We start from the raw sequence: 16,154 nt of genomic DNA, 5'->3' as shown, positions 1-16,154 counted from the left end.
GAGTGGCCACATATACCCTAAGAGTAGCGGGGCAAGTGCCTGATGATAATTTCTCTTGCATGAAGTCCAACACTGAAGCAATCTGGCAGTTAACTGGATCTACATTGTGTGCAGCACACCACCTTTCAAAAATACCCCATTTAACGGCATAAATCCTCCTAGTGGAGGGAGCCCTAGCACTTAGGATGGTCTCAATAACGGCAGGTGAAAGCCCCGTGTCCCTCAGTTGGTTCCCCTCAGGGGCCAAACATGAAGATTCCACAGGTTGGGCCTGGGATGGAATATCGTTCCCCCCGCCTGCGATAGAAGGTCCCTCCTCTCCGGAATCGCCCAAGGCGGGCCGTCGAGGAGAGATATTATCTCCGAGAACCATACTCTGTTCGGCCAACGCGGCGCTATCAATAAGAGGCAAGAACCTTGCTGGCGAACTCTGGCTAGAACCCCCGGGAGCAGAGAGACTGGAGGAAACGCATACAGGCGCATATTGGGCCATGAGTGCGCCATCGCATCCAGACCCAACGGAGCTGGGTGACTCAGAGAGAAGTAAAGGGGACATTGCGCTGTCTGTTCGGAGGCGAAGAGGTCCACTTCCGCTTGATAACATCTGGTCCATATCAGATTCACTACTTCCGGGTGGAGTTTCCACTCGCCCGTCGGTAATGTCTGTGTAAGTGCCCTGGAATGTAAACTGCCTTGAGTGACAGGAACTTTCCTTGGGCCCAGAGAAAAGTCTGTCTCGCTATCCTGTTCAGGTTGCGAGAACATAGACCTCCCTGGTGATTATGTAAGAGACTGTCGCTGTGTTGTCCACCCGCACTAGGACATAACAGCCCCTTAATTGAAGGAGAAAATATTTCAGAGCCAGAAATATAGCCATCAACTCGAGGCAGCTGATGTGCCAAACGAGCTGACGGCCCTCCCATGCCCCTTAAGCTGGACGACCATTTAAGGCCGCTACCCAGCCCATCAGGGAGGCATCCGTCGTTAGCAGTTTGCGACGACATGGAGCCTCTAGAGTGGGACCCAAGGTGAGGAACCGGGGTCTGAACCACGGAGATAGTGTACGAAGCCATTGCGGCGCGCCACTTTTATTTGCCTTAAAGGATTGGCTCTTGGATAAAATCCTCCGGCTTTTAACCACAACTGAAACTGTCTCATGTGCAACAGCCCCAAAGGAATCACCGTGGATGCTGATGCCATGAAACCTAACATTGTTGGCACTGACGATCAGTGCATTCTTGGCCTGGCCTGCCTTTGGTCATGGTCTGCCGAATGGTCTCGATTCGAGCGGGAGACTGCTGTGCCCGCATCGTGATCGAATCCCAAACGATTCCGAAATAAGTCATTCTCAAGGCAGGAGAAAGAACACTTTTCTTGGTGTTGAGTCTCAACCCTAGAGAAACCAGATGAGCTAACACGATGTCTCGTGATGGATCTCCACCTCTCGCGATTGTGCTCAGAATTGACCAATTGTTTATGTAATCCAAAAAGCGAATGCCCTGGAGTCGTAATGGAGCCCTGTGCTGCATCCATGCATTTTGTGTATGTGCGGGTGACAAGGCTAGGCCGAATGGAAGAACCCGAAATTGGTATGCTTCGCCCCCGAAAGCGAACCTCAGGTATTTCCTTTATTGTGGCAATATTTCTATGCGAAAATATGCGTCCTTCAGATCGATCGTGACGAACCGATCGATGTTGAATCTGCGTCACGACCGTCTTGACAGTTTACATCTTGAACTTGAGCGCTTTAACTGAATGGTTTAAGCCTCGAAGATCTAAGATTGGACGCAGCCCCCCATTCTTTTTGGGAACCAGGAAGTATCTGCTTTAATAGCCCTACTCTCTTACTGAAAGAGGAACATGCTCTATGGCCTCTTTGCTCAGAAGATTTGTAGCTGTTGTGACAGTACGTGCATCAGTTCCGGTTTCACGGAAGTGTAAACCACGCCGTTGAAACGCAGAAGATGACTGATAAATTGGATTTTATATCCTATCTGTACTGTGCTTAAACCCCACAAAGAGATGCCTGGCAGAAGCTTTACACGCTGCCAGACTCTGAGAGTGGTATTAATTTAGTTTTAATTTTAATACTTCCCTTTGAGGGCATGTCAGATGTTCAACGTCCAGAATGACAGCTGGAAACGACAGAACATCTAACATTTCGCTGGAAACCGCTGCCCCCCGAGGCACGAGAAGTGGCGGGGATGGAGAGGTTTTATGAGGGTATCGGGAAGTGGCGAAGATGTTGAACACGCCACATCCCGCGGGGAACTACCCTCACCGTAGATACGAGACCATCAGGACTTTCTATTTTTGTTAATAATAGTTCTGAGGTCTTGCTTGGGAGGTTGCTGAGCGCAGCGAGCCTGTTCCCAGTCTCTACGAGGGGGAGCACGCTAAGCCACGCTCTGCTTTTTAGCCTCCCTAGATGTTGAAGGACCGGGGCGGGACTGTGTTAGACGGCCCCTCCCCTTGAGTGCGGTGAGGAAGAATTGCACAAATACTTCATCTTGTTTCTTTACCTCCTTATATATGTCAACAATGGTATTAACCAGGTTTTCAAATAAACCGGAGGGAGAAACGGGGGAATCTAACAGGAAAAAAAACAGTTTTCTTTCTTTAATTCCTGTCAGATTCAGCCACAGCAGCCTCTCCGCGCTGATCAAAGCACTCAAAGAACGGCCGCTGGCGCGAGCCGTTTGCTTGGTTGCACGGAGAGACACACTCAAATCCTTCAATAAATCAGCCTGGTACGCCTGTAACACTGCCATAGTGTGCAACGCAGCACCAGCCTGACCTGCAGCTTGATAAACTTTACCCACTAAGCTGATGTTGTGCTACATGGTTTAGTGGGCAGGGTAAGTTTCTTTATAGACGATGTAAATTCGGGCGAGAGATAGCTCGCGAGCGTCCCTTTCACCCGACATCTCCATATAATCCAACAAATTTACTGTATTTGGGGGTCTCTTGTTCATCTGGCCAGTCAAGCTGCAACCTGTCCACAGCGCGAGTGACCACCTCTAGCAATTCCTCAACAGATTTACTTTCGCGAGAAGAACGCTCAGAGGCTGGCGGCTCGCGATCTGATGAACCAAGAGATATGTCATCCCCTCCGTGAACCGAAGAAGCACCGAAGCGCGCTTCGAGATCACGAGAAGGAATGTCAGGATTTGGTGACGCAGCAAGCGAAAGGGACGAATCCGTCTCTTGCTCGTCAAGCAAATCCATGCGAGAGCCCCACGATTGAAATGCAGGTGCGGACTGGAAATAATTAAAACGAGTGCGAAGCATCTTGACAGTTAACAGGTCGCAATGCTCACACCCGCCCTCCTCTATCGCCATGACCGCGTGCTCCCAAACAAACAAAGCAATAATCGTGTGTATCCATCTCGGTCATGGGACGCGAGCATGGAGGAACACAACGCTTACCTGCTTGTTGACTCATGATGCTCTTTTTCTTCTTTTTAAACTCTTAAAATAAGAAGAGAGAAAAGTGAGAAAAAGAGTGAAGTTTCTGCGTTCTGCTTAGTCAAACTAACTCCTAACAAAATCAAGGAAGAGTAAGAGAGAGAGTTTTCCGACGCACACAACACACAGAGTGATCTCTGAAGACAAAAGACCTGACGATGCACCTGTGGCTCATCTATTTATAGCCTCGTGCGCGTGCGCTCCTGTGACGTCACCAACCGAGGCTATACTGCCGTTTAGTCAATTTTATTGACGTTTTACATACAATATTCACAGCTGGTCACTTCTAAAGACGTTCCCAATGCGCTTAGCAGCGCAGCATCGACTGTAGCTTTCAAAAGGGAACACCGAATACTGAAATGAAATGAAATTACATACTGACAAAACAAGTTTTTTTTACTAAATTAAGTCAATTAACTTGAAAAAAAAAAAAAATAGTGACTAAAATAAAATAACATAATTTATGTTTATAACATAAAATATTCAGTTTTAAGTGAACTAAAACGAGCCAATAGTGACAATAAAATAAAATGCAATACAATAAAATATTTATTTTTTAATGAACTAAAATCACCCAATAGTGCCATTAAAATAAAATAAAATAAAATAAAATAAAATAAAATAAAATAATAAAATAAAATAAAATAAAATAAAATAAAATAAAATAAAATATTTAGTTTTAAGTTAACAGATATTACCCAATAGTGACAATAAAATAAAAATAAGTTTTAAGTTAATTTAAATAATTTAGTAACTAAACAAATTAATAAATACTGACAAAATATTCACTTAAAATAGTGCATAAATGAATGATTGAATGAATGAATGCATACATACATGAATGGTCACAAATTATTATTTTTTAATTAACTTAAAATCACCAAATAGAAACAAACTAGCTAAATAAATAAACAAATAATCAATCCATAAATAACTATCCATTTGCAAGTAAACTTAAATCACCCAATAGTCAAAATAAAATAAAATAAAATAAAAATAAATAAATTCTTCAGTTTGAAGTGAATTGAAATAACCATTTAGTGACAAAATAAATGAATTAATACTGAAAAAATATTTACTTAAAATAGTGATTCACAAAAAAAAAATTACTAAATGGTAACCAATCAACTAACTAACTAATTATATAAATAATGACAAACTATTCATTTGCAAGTGAACTGAAATCCCCCAATAGTGACAAACATAATAAATAAATAAATAAATAATCATTTTTTAAGTAAACCAAAATGACCAAATAGTGACAAGTAAATTACTAACTACTGACAAAATATTCACTTAAAATAGTGACAAAATAAGCAAATACATACTAAGAAAATGTTTAGTTTTAAGTGAAATGAAATCACAGATTAGTGACTAAATAAATCACTAAATACTTGTCAAAGAACTCCTTTCAAGCAAACATCTCTTTAAGTGAGAAGTTGAAGCCAAAGACTTCAGGTAAACGCTTCTTAGGAAGCTTTTCAAGCCTTTAAAGCATTTCTTTTGGTTTTCACGTTGAAAATTGTGCCATTTGCAAAGGCTAATTAGTTGTATCCTTGGGTCATCTGGCTATATAATCAAACGTTTCATTAAAGTAGATTGATCTAGGCGCTGCTTATATTGTCCCCTTTGAAAAACAGCAGACAAAATAACAGTAATTACCTTCTCATCACACTGATGGAGGCTGTTGATGATGTAAAACAACATATTCATTACTCAGTGCCGGAAAAGCCGCTTTCCCCTTCAGATAATTACAATAGAGTAAATCATGCAAATACACAGCGAACACCCTTCAGACCCACGGCGCAGCACAAACACCACTGAAACCTCAAACTGCTCTTTCATAACAGCTCCAGACCACTTCAGATTTTTCTCCTGAATAAAAGTCAACAGGTTCCATAGGAAGAGTAAAGGGTTATAAAATGCATGTGGAAAGCAGGCCAGATCATTTAATCATGAGAGAATTTGACGGGATCTTATTCATATTGGCATTTGATGGCAGACTTTGTTGAGACTTATTTGAGACATTAGTGAGATCTGCACTTTGGTCATTTCTTCTCCATTTATATGTATGCATTTTTGGCAGACACTTTCTTCTAGGGTTAAGTTTATTTAGGATTTTTTGTTGAAGAATCGAACCCACACCCTTGGTGTTGCAAGCATAATATTACATATTTACTCATATTATTTGTAATAATGTATTATTTTATATTTTAGTTATATTTTTTATGTATTAATTTTTTTAATTAATATTTATATTATGCTCAACATACGGTAAATTTTGTTTTATATTCATATTTTCTTCTGTTCAATTTTAAGGTTCTTAATATTATACAATACATATTTTTTCCTTCATTTAATTTAATTTAATAATTTTTTTTATATTAGGATTTTTTTTTTACTTTTATTTTCTAATATTTCTATCATGCTCAACATGGAAAAACATGAAATTTTGATTAATATTCATATTTTCTTCTGTTCAAGTTTAAGGTCTGTAGTATTATATAATATTCATAATCTGTTTTTTCCCTTTAAAATTATTTTTTACATTTTTCTTTTTTCTTTTCTAATATTTCTATTATGCTCAACATGGAAAAACAAAACTGTAAACAGTACATTTTGATTTCTATTCTTTTCTTTTCAAGTTTAAAGTCTGTAATATTATATAATATACATAATCTGTTTTTTCTTCAATCTACATTTTTATATCATTTTTTTTTTGCTTTTTTTCTAATATTTCTATTATGCTCAACATGAAAAAAAAACCCAGAATTTTGATTTATATTCATTTTCTGTTTTTTTTTTCTTAATATTTATTTTATGTATTATTTTATTTAATACATCTATATTCAAAAATTTATATTGTGCTCAACATGGTAAACTAAACTGTAAAAAGTACATTTTGATTTATGTTTGTATTATCTTCTGTTCAAGTTCAGGTTTTTTATATATATTATTTTATTTATTTTTTATATATTATTTTTTATTTATTAAATTAATTTATTATTTTTTATATCTGGGATTTGTTAACATTTTCTCCTAATATTTCTATTATGCTCAACATAGCTGCATTTATTTGATCGAAAATACAGCCAAAAAATTGTGAAATATTATTGCAATTTAAAATAGCTGTTTTCTATGTGAATATGTTTTAAAATGTAATTTATTTTTGTGATCAAAGCTGAGTTTTCAGTATCATTACCCCAGTCTTCAGTGTCACATGATCCTTCAGAAATCATTCTAATATGCTGCTTTGCTTAAAAAACATTTCTGATTATTATCAATGTTGAAAACAGTTAGGCTGCCCAATATTTTTGTGATTTTAAACAGTGATTTTATTTTTCAGGATTCTTTAACTGGATTTATTTGAAATATAATTATTTTGTCACCTTATAAATGTCTTTGGTGTTACTTTTGATAAATTGCACAATAATAAATAATAATAATAATAATAATAATAATAATAAAAAAAATGCAATCATCCAGCAGGTGAAAATTGCACGTCTGATCACTTGAAGCAGCAGCAGCAGAGCCCTCCTCAACAAGACACATGATTTGCACAATCATTCATGTCTGCCACACAAACGCGAGCACTAATTACACCGTTCCATTATTGTGGACGTCCTCGAGTGCATCCAAACACTTGTTTAATCAGTGCTGTTAAATCGTAATGAACACGGTGACACGAGAGGTTTGGACAGATGGCTTTCTCACAGATCAAGACAAAAACTACTGGCTGTTTGTGTTTTCCGAACACAGAGAAAAGAGGGCATCTGAGGACCGCCTCATATCGGCCCGCATCTGCCGCTTGCTGGAAACTTTCCATTTGGACTAATTGCTCGGCCTCTGCTGTCGTCTCTTTATGAAAACCTATCTCTTGTATCTTATCAGAGTCACATTAGAGCGGACACATTCGTCTTCAAATGGCTTTTTAAGAGCTCATTAGTGATAAGCAATGAGAGAGATATTAAACAGACGTGAAGGGTCGTGTGTGAGAAAGATGAATACACACAAAAACATGTACCTTTTCCTCTGAAAGCACAGATTTCAATCCATTAGGAACAGAAAAATTGTGTATCGACTGTGTTTGGAAAACTCTAATTAGTCAAATTACAAATTACTCACTAGTTATACTACAAAATATACTCTTTTAGGTTCATTTACTAACCAAAAGTTTCCAACTGTTTATGGAAGCAATGCATAGTATTTAAATACAAACCATAAAAAAATAATTTTGTGAGCATATATGTATTTATTTATTTATTTAATTATTTATTTAGCCATTATTTTAAGTTTTTACATTATTTAGTTAGAATTTATTAACTTATTTTGACACTAAATGGTTATTTCAATTCATGAATATTTAATTTAATTTAATTTAATTTAATTTAATTTAATTTAATTTAATTTAATTTAATTTAATTTAATTTAATTTAATTTAATTTAATTGATATGTATTTATTTATTTATTTAGCTAGTAAGTATCTATTTGGTGATTTTTTTTTAAGTTTATGGTTTAAAAGTTTGTGGGTCAGAATTTTATTATTATTATTATTATTATTATTATTATTATTTAAATAAAATTATTTATTTATATAATGTTTTTTGAAAAAGGGTGTTGTGTCCACCAAGGCTGCATTTACTTAATTAGAAAAACAGTTAAAAACTGTAAAATTGTGAAATATTATTGCAATTTTAAATACAAGTTAAAAAAAAAAAACATTAAAATTGACTTGACATGAAATACTAAAACATTAACTATATAAAAAATGTATTTCAGCAAAAATTGTATTTATTTATTTATTTATTTTTCAGCTAAAATTGTATTTATTATTTTTTTTCAGATCAACTTTTAATAATAAATAAATAAATAAATACAGATGTAATTTTTACATTATAGGTTTATAGTATAATTTTATGACAAAACGCATTTTGTCATAGATATATTTACAAATGAATTCAAAACCATTAAAATTTACTTGAAATTAAATACTGAAACATTAATTATAAAAATGTATTTCAGCAAAAAAATTATTTATTATATATTTTATATTACAGATTAGTATAATTTTATTTCAATTTATTAAGAATTTACAATCATTGTATAACACAAATACATTTTGGGCAGATATGTTTACAATATATTTAAATAATAAATAAATAATACTGTATAATTCAAATAACAGGCATGAAAATGTGACGAACAGCATTTGTACTAAATATTTAGTAAATGATTCAACCAGAAGAATCAAAATGCACCGAATCAGTGAATCATTACATTGATTCTGTTCATTTACATGCATGAGCCATTTGAATGAACTGATTCACTAGAATAACTGGATCTTTCCAGCTCTATATATGAGAAAGAAGACCTATAAGGAGAACAAATACATGTCGGCTAAATAAAGTAAAATAAATGATGAATCAAAATCGAAATTGACATGTTGTGATTCTTGCTTTCCACACAATAAACCACATCAAATTATACACAGCTATCTTTTTAGAAATAAATCTATTCATGTGCAAAACTGTCTTAACATGTCTTACGGTCATCAGTTTTAGGTACTTAATGCATACATCAAAACCACAGACTGCATAAACAGCAAAAGTAGCATGTTTGCTATTTAGAACACAGACAAAATCCCATAGAAATCATGTATTGTAAGCATATATGTCCTGTTCTCATTACAGCCGCTAGTCCCCAGTTTCTCAGTCTAGTTTCGCTGCAGTCGACTGACCCATGATTACCCCTTCATTTATTTAAGTAATAATAGGCCCCGAGCGCTTCTGTGTGCCGCAGACGCTCCTTTATTCTTATAAAAGGAGTCAAGGACGAGTCCAGATCGAGATGGAGTCACTGTTAAAGTAATTGTTCTAAGAGACACTCGGTCACCATGTTCGTAATGTACCTGAATGACTGTGGCAGAAACATATGCTGTATACTATAGTACATACGTTTTTGAACATTTGCACTACCAGTCAAAAGTGTTTGCACAGTAAGATTTTTAATGTTTTGTAAAGTCTATTCTGCTCACTAAGCCTGCATTTATTTGAGCCAAATTACAGCAATAACTGTACAATTTTGAAATATTTTTACTATTTAAAAGAACTGCTTTTTATTTTAATGTGCTTTAAATGCAATTTATCATTGTGATTTCAAAACTAAATTTTCAGCGTAATTACTCCAGTCACATGATCCTTCAGAAATCATTCTAATATTCTGATTTGCTGCTCAAAAACATTTATTATTATTATTATTATTATTGTTATGATTATTATGTTGAAAACAGCAGAGTAGAATTTGTTTCAGATTTCTTTGATGAATCAGAAGTTCAGAAGAACAGCATTTATTTGAAATTCACGGTGTGCAGAATTATTAGGCATGTTGATATTCTGGTCATGTTTTTTTTTTTTTTTTTTCCCCCAAGCATATTTTACCAGTTGCAAACCACATCAATCCTAATAACTAGTATTCATTTTGTATTTGATCATTTATACGCCATATATAATTGTCTATGAAGGCTGGAAGTAAATATCTCCTTATATTCAGGTGTGCAGAATTATTAGGCACGTTTTCTCTTACATATAAAATGAGCCAAAAAAAGAGACTGGACAGTCAAAAATTACCCTCACTTAATAAGAATGACATGCTGAAGTGTTGTGAAATACATGAGGGCTGTTTTCTACAGGCTTTATAGACAGATAAGTCGAGAGTAGTCTCACTCCCACGGAACGTTGGCTAAACGTCTGATGCATATGGTACGCTTAACTGGAAACACTTCAGGAATGTCGAAGTCGTCATCTGATTAGTTGAATTTGACCGGATTTCCGGGAGACGCGAGTGTCGCGTTATTTTCGGTCCGCCGGGAAACAAAGCGCAGACTGATTTACTCGGCGTTTTGCTAAAATGTACTTATGCAGACGCCATTGTTGTTATACACATTTGCGACGTTCGCGAACAAATTACTGACTTACTGCTTGTTCTCCCTCTTCTTCGTTATCTTTCAATGCTGGTTATTTCAATGACTGACTTGTTGCACGCCAGTCTGTTGTTGTGGGGACATTTCCACGCACAGAAACGTGACGCTGAACGAAACGAACTGTGATTGGTTGTTTGACATGTCGATCAAACGGTCTTATGGGCGGGCCTTGGCCAATGAAAGCTGCCATGAATTCCAGACCTTCAGCCGTCAGTCTGAAGGTCTGGCTACGCGAGACTAAGTTGAGAGTGACTCTTGAAGGACCAGCACCACATCCTCCTCTGCACTCTTTCAAGAATTTATCTTCCAGAATCTGGCAGTAAGTTTTAGGAATTCAACCTATCTGTCTATAAAGCCTATATAAAACAGTCTTCATGTATTTCACAACTTTTCAGCATGTAATTCTTTTTAAGTGAGGGTCATTTTTGAGGATTTTTTTTTTACTCAAGCAAAGTCTCTGAGAACCTGACACATTGCACTTCTGGAGACTCCAGGTAGGTTGCAGTTTTGGAAAATGGTTCTTGATGGTTTCACACCCAATTCTTCAACTTTATCCTTAATTCTTTTTCAGTTAACATGTCTTTCCTTCTCCATCTGTTTTTCTGACCATGCAGACCCAACAAGCATTTCTCTGTCCAATGGTCATGCCTTAACTTTGCAAATTTCTTGTATTGCATTCTTCTTATGGGCATTTAATAATTTTGGACTTTTCAGTCTGAGTTAAATCTATTTTTTGGCTCATTTTATCTGTAAAAGAAATTGTGGCTATAACTATTAGGATTATTAAGAGTTTTTCACTTCCAGCCTTCATGGACAATTATATATCACTTATAAATGATTAAATACAAAATCAATAGTAGTTATTAGGATTGATGTGGTTTGTAACTGGTAAAATGTGCTTGAAAAAAAAAATATGACCAGAATATCAACGTGCCTAATAATTCTGCACACAGTGTAGAACTCTTTGTAACATTATAAATGTCTTAATCATTACTTTTAATCAATTTACAATACAATTGTGAATTATAAAATTCTGAGAAATAAAGTCAGAATTGTGAGATATAAACTTGCAATTGTGTCTTTTTTTTCTCCTCAGAACTGGACTTTATAACTCGCAATTGCGAGTTTATATCTCAGAATTGCGAGAAAAAAACTCTGAATTGTGAGTAAAAGAAAACGTTTTATTCTTAATCTTATTAAGTCGCAATTGAGTTTATATCCTGTAATTCTGACTTTAGATCCAGAAACTGACTTTATATTAAGCAATTCTGACTTTATAACTTGCAATTGTGAGTTTATATCTCTCAATTCCTTATTTCTTGCAATTGTTAGTTTATATCCCGCAATTCTGACTCTATTTCTCACAATTGTGCATTTATATCTCACAGTTCTGAGAAAAAAAATTGTGAGACGTAAACTAGAAATTGCAAGGAAAAAGTTGCAATTACCTTTTTTCCATAGCCAGTGACATTACATTACATTACATTATATAAAAAAATGCATGCTTTATTTTTTATAATATTATATAAGATACTTTTAAAAAATATATATTTATTGTATTATTTATTTATTTTTAGACACCTGATTATAACGCTATGGTTCATGTGAGACACTGATATTTTTCTTAATTATAAGTCTCCATTTACTCTCCATTGAATCCCTGAATGCTGACTAGCAGAAACAACAAAGACATGAAAGAGCTGTTTACTGATTAGAGGAGGAAAATCGAGAGACAGGTGTGTAAAACACAGTAAATTATCCTCTCTGTTGATAATCGTTCACCTGCTAAACAAATGCTGGCATGGCATTGCATCATTTATCATCTAGAATAAATCTGTGTTACGTGTGCCAACAGTTTTAACATCATCTTTTAAGTATCAGTGAACACTTTTATGGTCAGAAGTCCAGTAGAGAATGTCCTACATGTGTTTTTGAACGGTTCTCTCTGTAATAAAACCATGGCATGGTTCGATACCTCGACCTTTTTCATGTGGAGATGTTTGAGGTGGCCCCAGGGCTGCTAATGTTGCCGCCAACACGTATTTGAGTGGATTAGATCATCGAGGCTGCGAAGAGGCCTCATAAAACTTTCAGCATGGCCATTGTGTTCTTTGACTCGGTGCCTGTGAGTTTTTGTTTCAGCTGAGAGCATTTTCATAATTCAGTCGTTCGTTTCGTCTGCATTTTTCATGCAATAGAAGCATTCGTGGCCAAGAGAGAAGAGAACGGCAATGATTACATTACACACAACGTAAAGTAAATCTGAACGTAGCAACGGATGCATAATTCAGCTTGCTACAGTCATTCATTATTTTCCCCTCAAAGATGTACTGTAGGTCTTTTGAGTAAAATGCATTCAAATATTCACTGCTTTTCATTCCTGAATAGGGAGTGGCTGAATAAATAAAAACTTGATGAATGATGGGACATGTTTTAATTATAATGCCAGTGTGTTTTACTGTGCATCCTTTTTTAGCACAAATCTTGGAGCTGGACGAGGGTTAGTATGGTTAACTAAAACTAAATCTACAATTAAAACCATTGCAAAAATGTTATTTCAAATTATTAAATGAAAGTGAAATTACTGAAATTAAATTCAATTAAAAATGAAAAAAGTCTGTGCATGTATAATGTGCATAAACATTTCAATTTTAATATTTGCAATTTTTAACTACTGAATTCTGAATTCTCAACAAAAGTAACTCGAATTAATTTAATTAATTTATTGATTTATTTAAAATTCACTTGATGTAATAAAATAACAACTAAAACTTAAAAATAAAAATATACTGTTAAAAAGTGACAAATTATTTGATATAAAATATGCAATGACAACATATAGTATACATATATGAAATATATGTACTAAAATAAATTATATGTGTACTAAAACAAAAATTAAATATACAAAAAGTGTGTGTGTAATGTGTATAAAGATTTCAGATTTAATATTAGTAATTTTTTAACTACTAAGTGACAAAATAGGCAAAAGTTTATTGAAAGAAAATAAATGTTAACTGACATACATTTATTTTTAATTAATTTATAAAAAAAACACTTGATGTAATAAATAACTACAACTAAAACTGAAATAAAAATTTAAAACTATACTATAAAAGTTACAAATTCTTTAATATAATGTCACAGATGTTCAATCATCTCCAATATTGTCACAGTTTTCATTTGAGAGCTATAAAAAATAAATGTGATTTCATTTTTTCAATTAGAAAGTTGCCAATTCCAACTTTAAGAGTTGAATGAAATGCAGCTCTACCTCCAATTAAACCGGTCACAAAACTCCATGTGGGTCACTGAATTATGTCAGAAAAGAGTCATTTCGCTCCGTAAAGCCTATTTCTCAGCTGTTTAAGCAGCACAGAGTCGTGTGAACCGTCTGCGAGGGTCACAGCGTTGACTGTGAGAAAAGGCTGAAAGCGTAGACGTAGGTAAGCGGGCTCGCTGAGCATAATTAATTGAGCCTCACACAGGCTAATTGAGAGTGGGAAAAATAATTTGAAAGGCCATTACCTTCATGTCACATGCAATCACATCAGCTCTCTGTTGTTTAAGCTTCGTGAACATTAGAATCTGACGGCTGAAATGCGGCGATAACTAAAACATGGTGAAACGTATATCAGGAGCAATTATTAGCGTACAATATTCTGACTGGAAGTAATAAGAGAAGCATAATGCTTACTTTACCCCTGTTGAATGCTTAGACATCAGAAAGCCTTGGTCTGCTTAACTAGTTAGATTACTTGCTCAATCACCTTCGCAGGCAAGTTTTGCTAGTTATGCCAACAAAAACTACTAACCAGCATAATAGCAACATTGCCAATGCATGCAAACTGGCGATACTATGGCTCAGATAGAGTGCCTGAGAGTAATACCAAAGACTATAGAATACCCAAGACTTGTCACTCGTATAGTTTTGAATGGGGAAAAATGCAACGCTCATTATGGCCGCGAAGCCCCGCCTTCTTAGTGAAAGAGCCAATCGTTGATTAGTAAAGTCAGCGCGTCACCGCAGCTGCCGTTAGAAGTCCCGGTTGCTATAGAAACAACCGGCGCTCTAAGACGTGCAGGAAAAATAAGCGTTTTTTAACGCTATTTGAGCACAAGGAACCATATTTATAAACCAGTTCTTGTTGGATTTCGTTGGAGATTTAAAATATGAAATTTAATTGTAAGCTTGGTGAACAGTATTGGAGAATTTGATGTTTCCCCATTCAAAGAGATAGGAGCTGCACTTGCCTGCCCGAGAGGCGTTTCAAAGATGGCCGGCGAGTGACATGACTTGCCTTTAAGGGACTTTGGTAATACTTTGATATATACTGAGGTTTATTGCCATACTCAATATACAACCTCTAAGAAAGAAAAATCACAGAAGGGATGTCTCTTTTGTTTCTCCTAGACAATAATGAGATTAAAAAGGAGATTTTTGATTAAGAAAAATGATCTATTCATTTCCAATGCACCTGTCAGTGCTATAAATAATGAAGAAACAAATAAATATTATTATTATAAAAAATTATTGAAAGTATATTATATAAAACATGATAAATATTTATATTATTTTTATTAGTGTATATATTGCATATGTATTTCATTACTTTGAATATGTCCTTGAGTGTTTTTATTAATATTATAAAATACTAAAATCTATTTATTTTGTTTAAAAAAAATATAATTGTCTAAATTTAAAAAGGAAATATGATCAACAAAACAAAACAAAACAAAACAAAATAAAAAATCAAATCAAAATAAATAAATAAATAAAAAACAAAATACAATAAAATAAAACTAAATCAAAAATAAAATAAAATAACCATCATGGTGGTAAATTTCATGTAAAAAGAAGTTTCACATTACAATATTCATTTTATTATTATTATTATTATTATTATTATTATTATTATTATTTATTCATTTCTAAAATATTTATTAAAATATGTACCTACTTATTTTGATTTAAAAATTATTGACCTATAACTGTCTATATAAAATAAAATAAAATAAAAACAAAACATGATATACATGGTAGTAATTAAAAGGTGCTTAATTAATATTATCATTATTATTAATTTCTAAAATATTTATTATATAATATACCAATTTCTTTTGTGTGTCTGTATATTATTTATACATTAATCTATAGTTTATAATATAATATAATATAATATAATATAATATAATATAATATAATATAATATAATATAATATAATATAATTTAATATAATATAATATAATATAATATGTGACTGTGGACCACAAAACCAGTATATTTGTAGCATTACAAAAATACATTGTATGGGTCAAAATTATAATTTTTTTTACGCCAAAAGATCATGTTCCACGAAGATATATTGTACATTTCCTACCGTATCAAAACGTAATATGCATTGCTAAGAACTTCAAAGGCAATTTTCTCAATTTTTTATTTTTTTTCCACCTTCAGATTTCAGATTTTCACATATAATATAGCATAAACCATACAAAAAGTATTGTAGTAGTATCACAGTCAATTTCAAAACACAATGAAATTACTATCAACAACAACCCGAGAGCCAAACGCATCAGAACATGCGGCTTCACACGGCAAAGGAAAATTCATCTCACTCCAGCTGTCTATGTATAATTCATCACTGGGATGCCCTGCGATTCGCTCTCCACTTTAAACCACAACTAACCCTGTGGCGCTACTC

Source organism: Garra rufa, chromosome 10, assembly GCF_049309525.1.
Source record: "Garra rufa chromosome 10, GarRuf1.0, whole genome shotgun sequence".
Taxonomy (NCBI): Eukaryota; Metazoa; Chordata; class Actinopteri; order Cypriniformes; family Cyprinidae; genus Garra; species Garra rufa.
The sequence above is the reverse complement of the archived record's forward strand: the minus strand, read 5'-3'. Positions refer to the sequence as shown.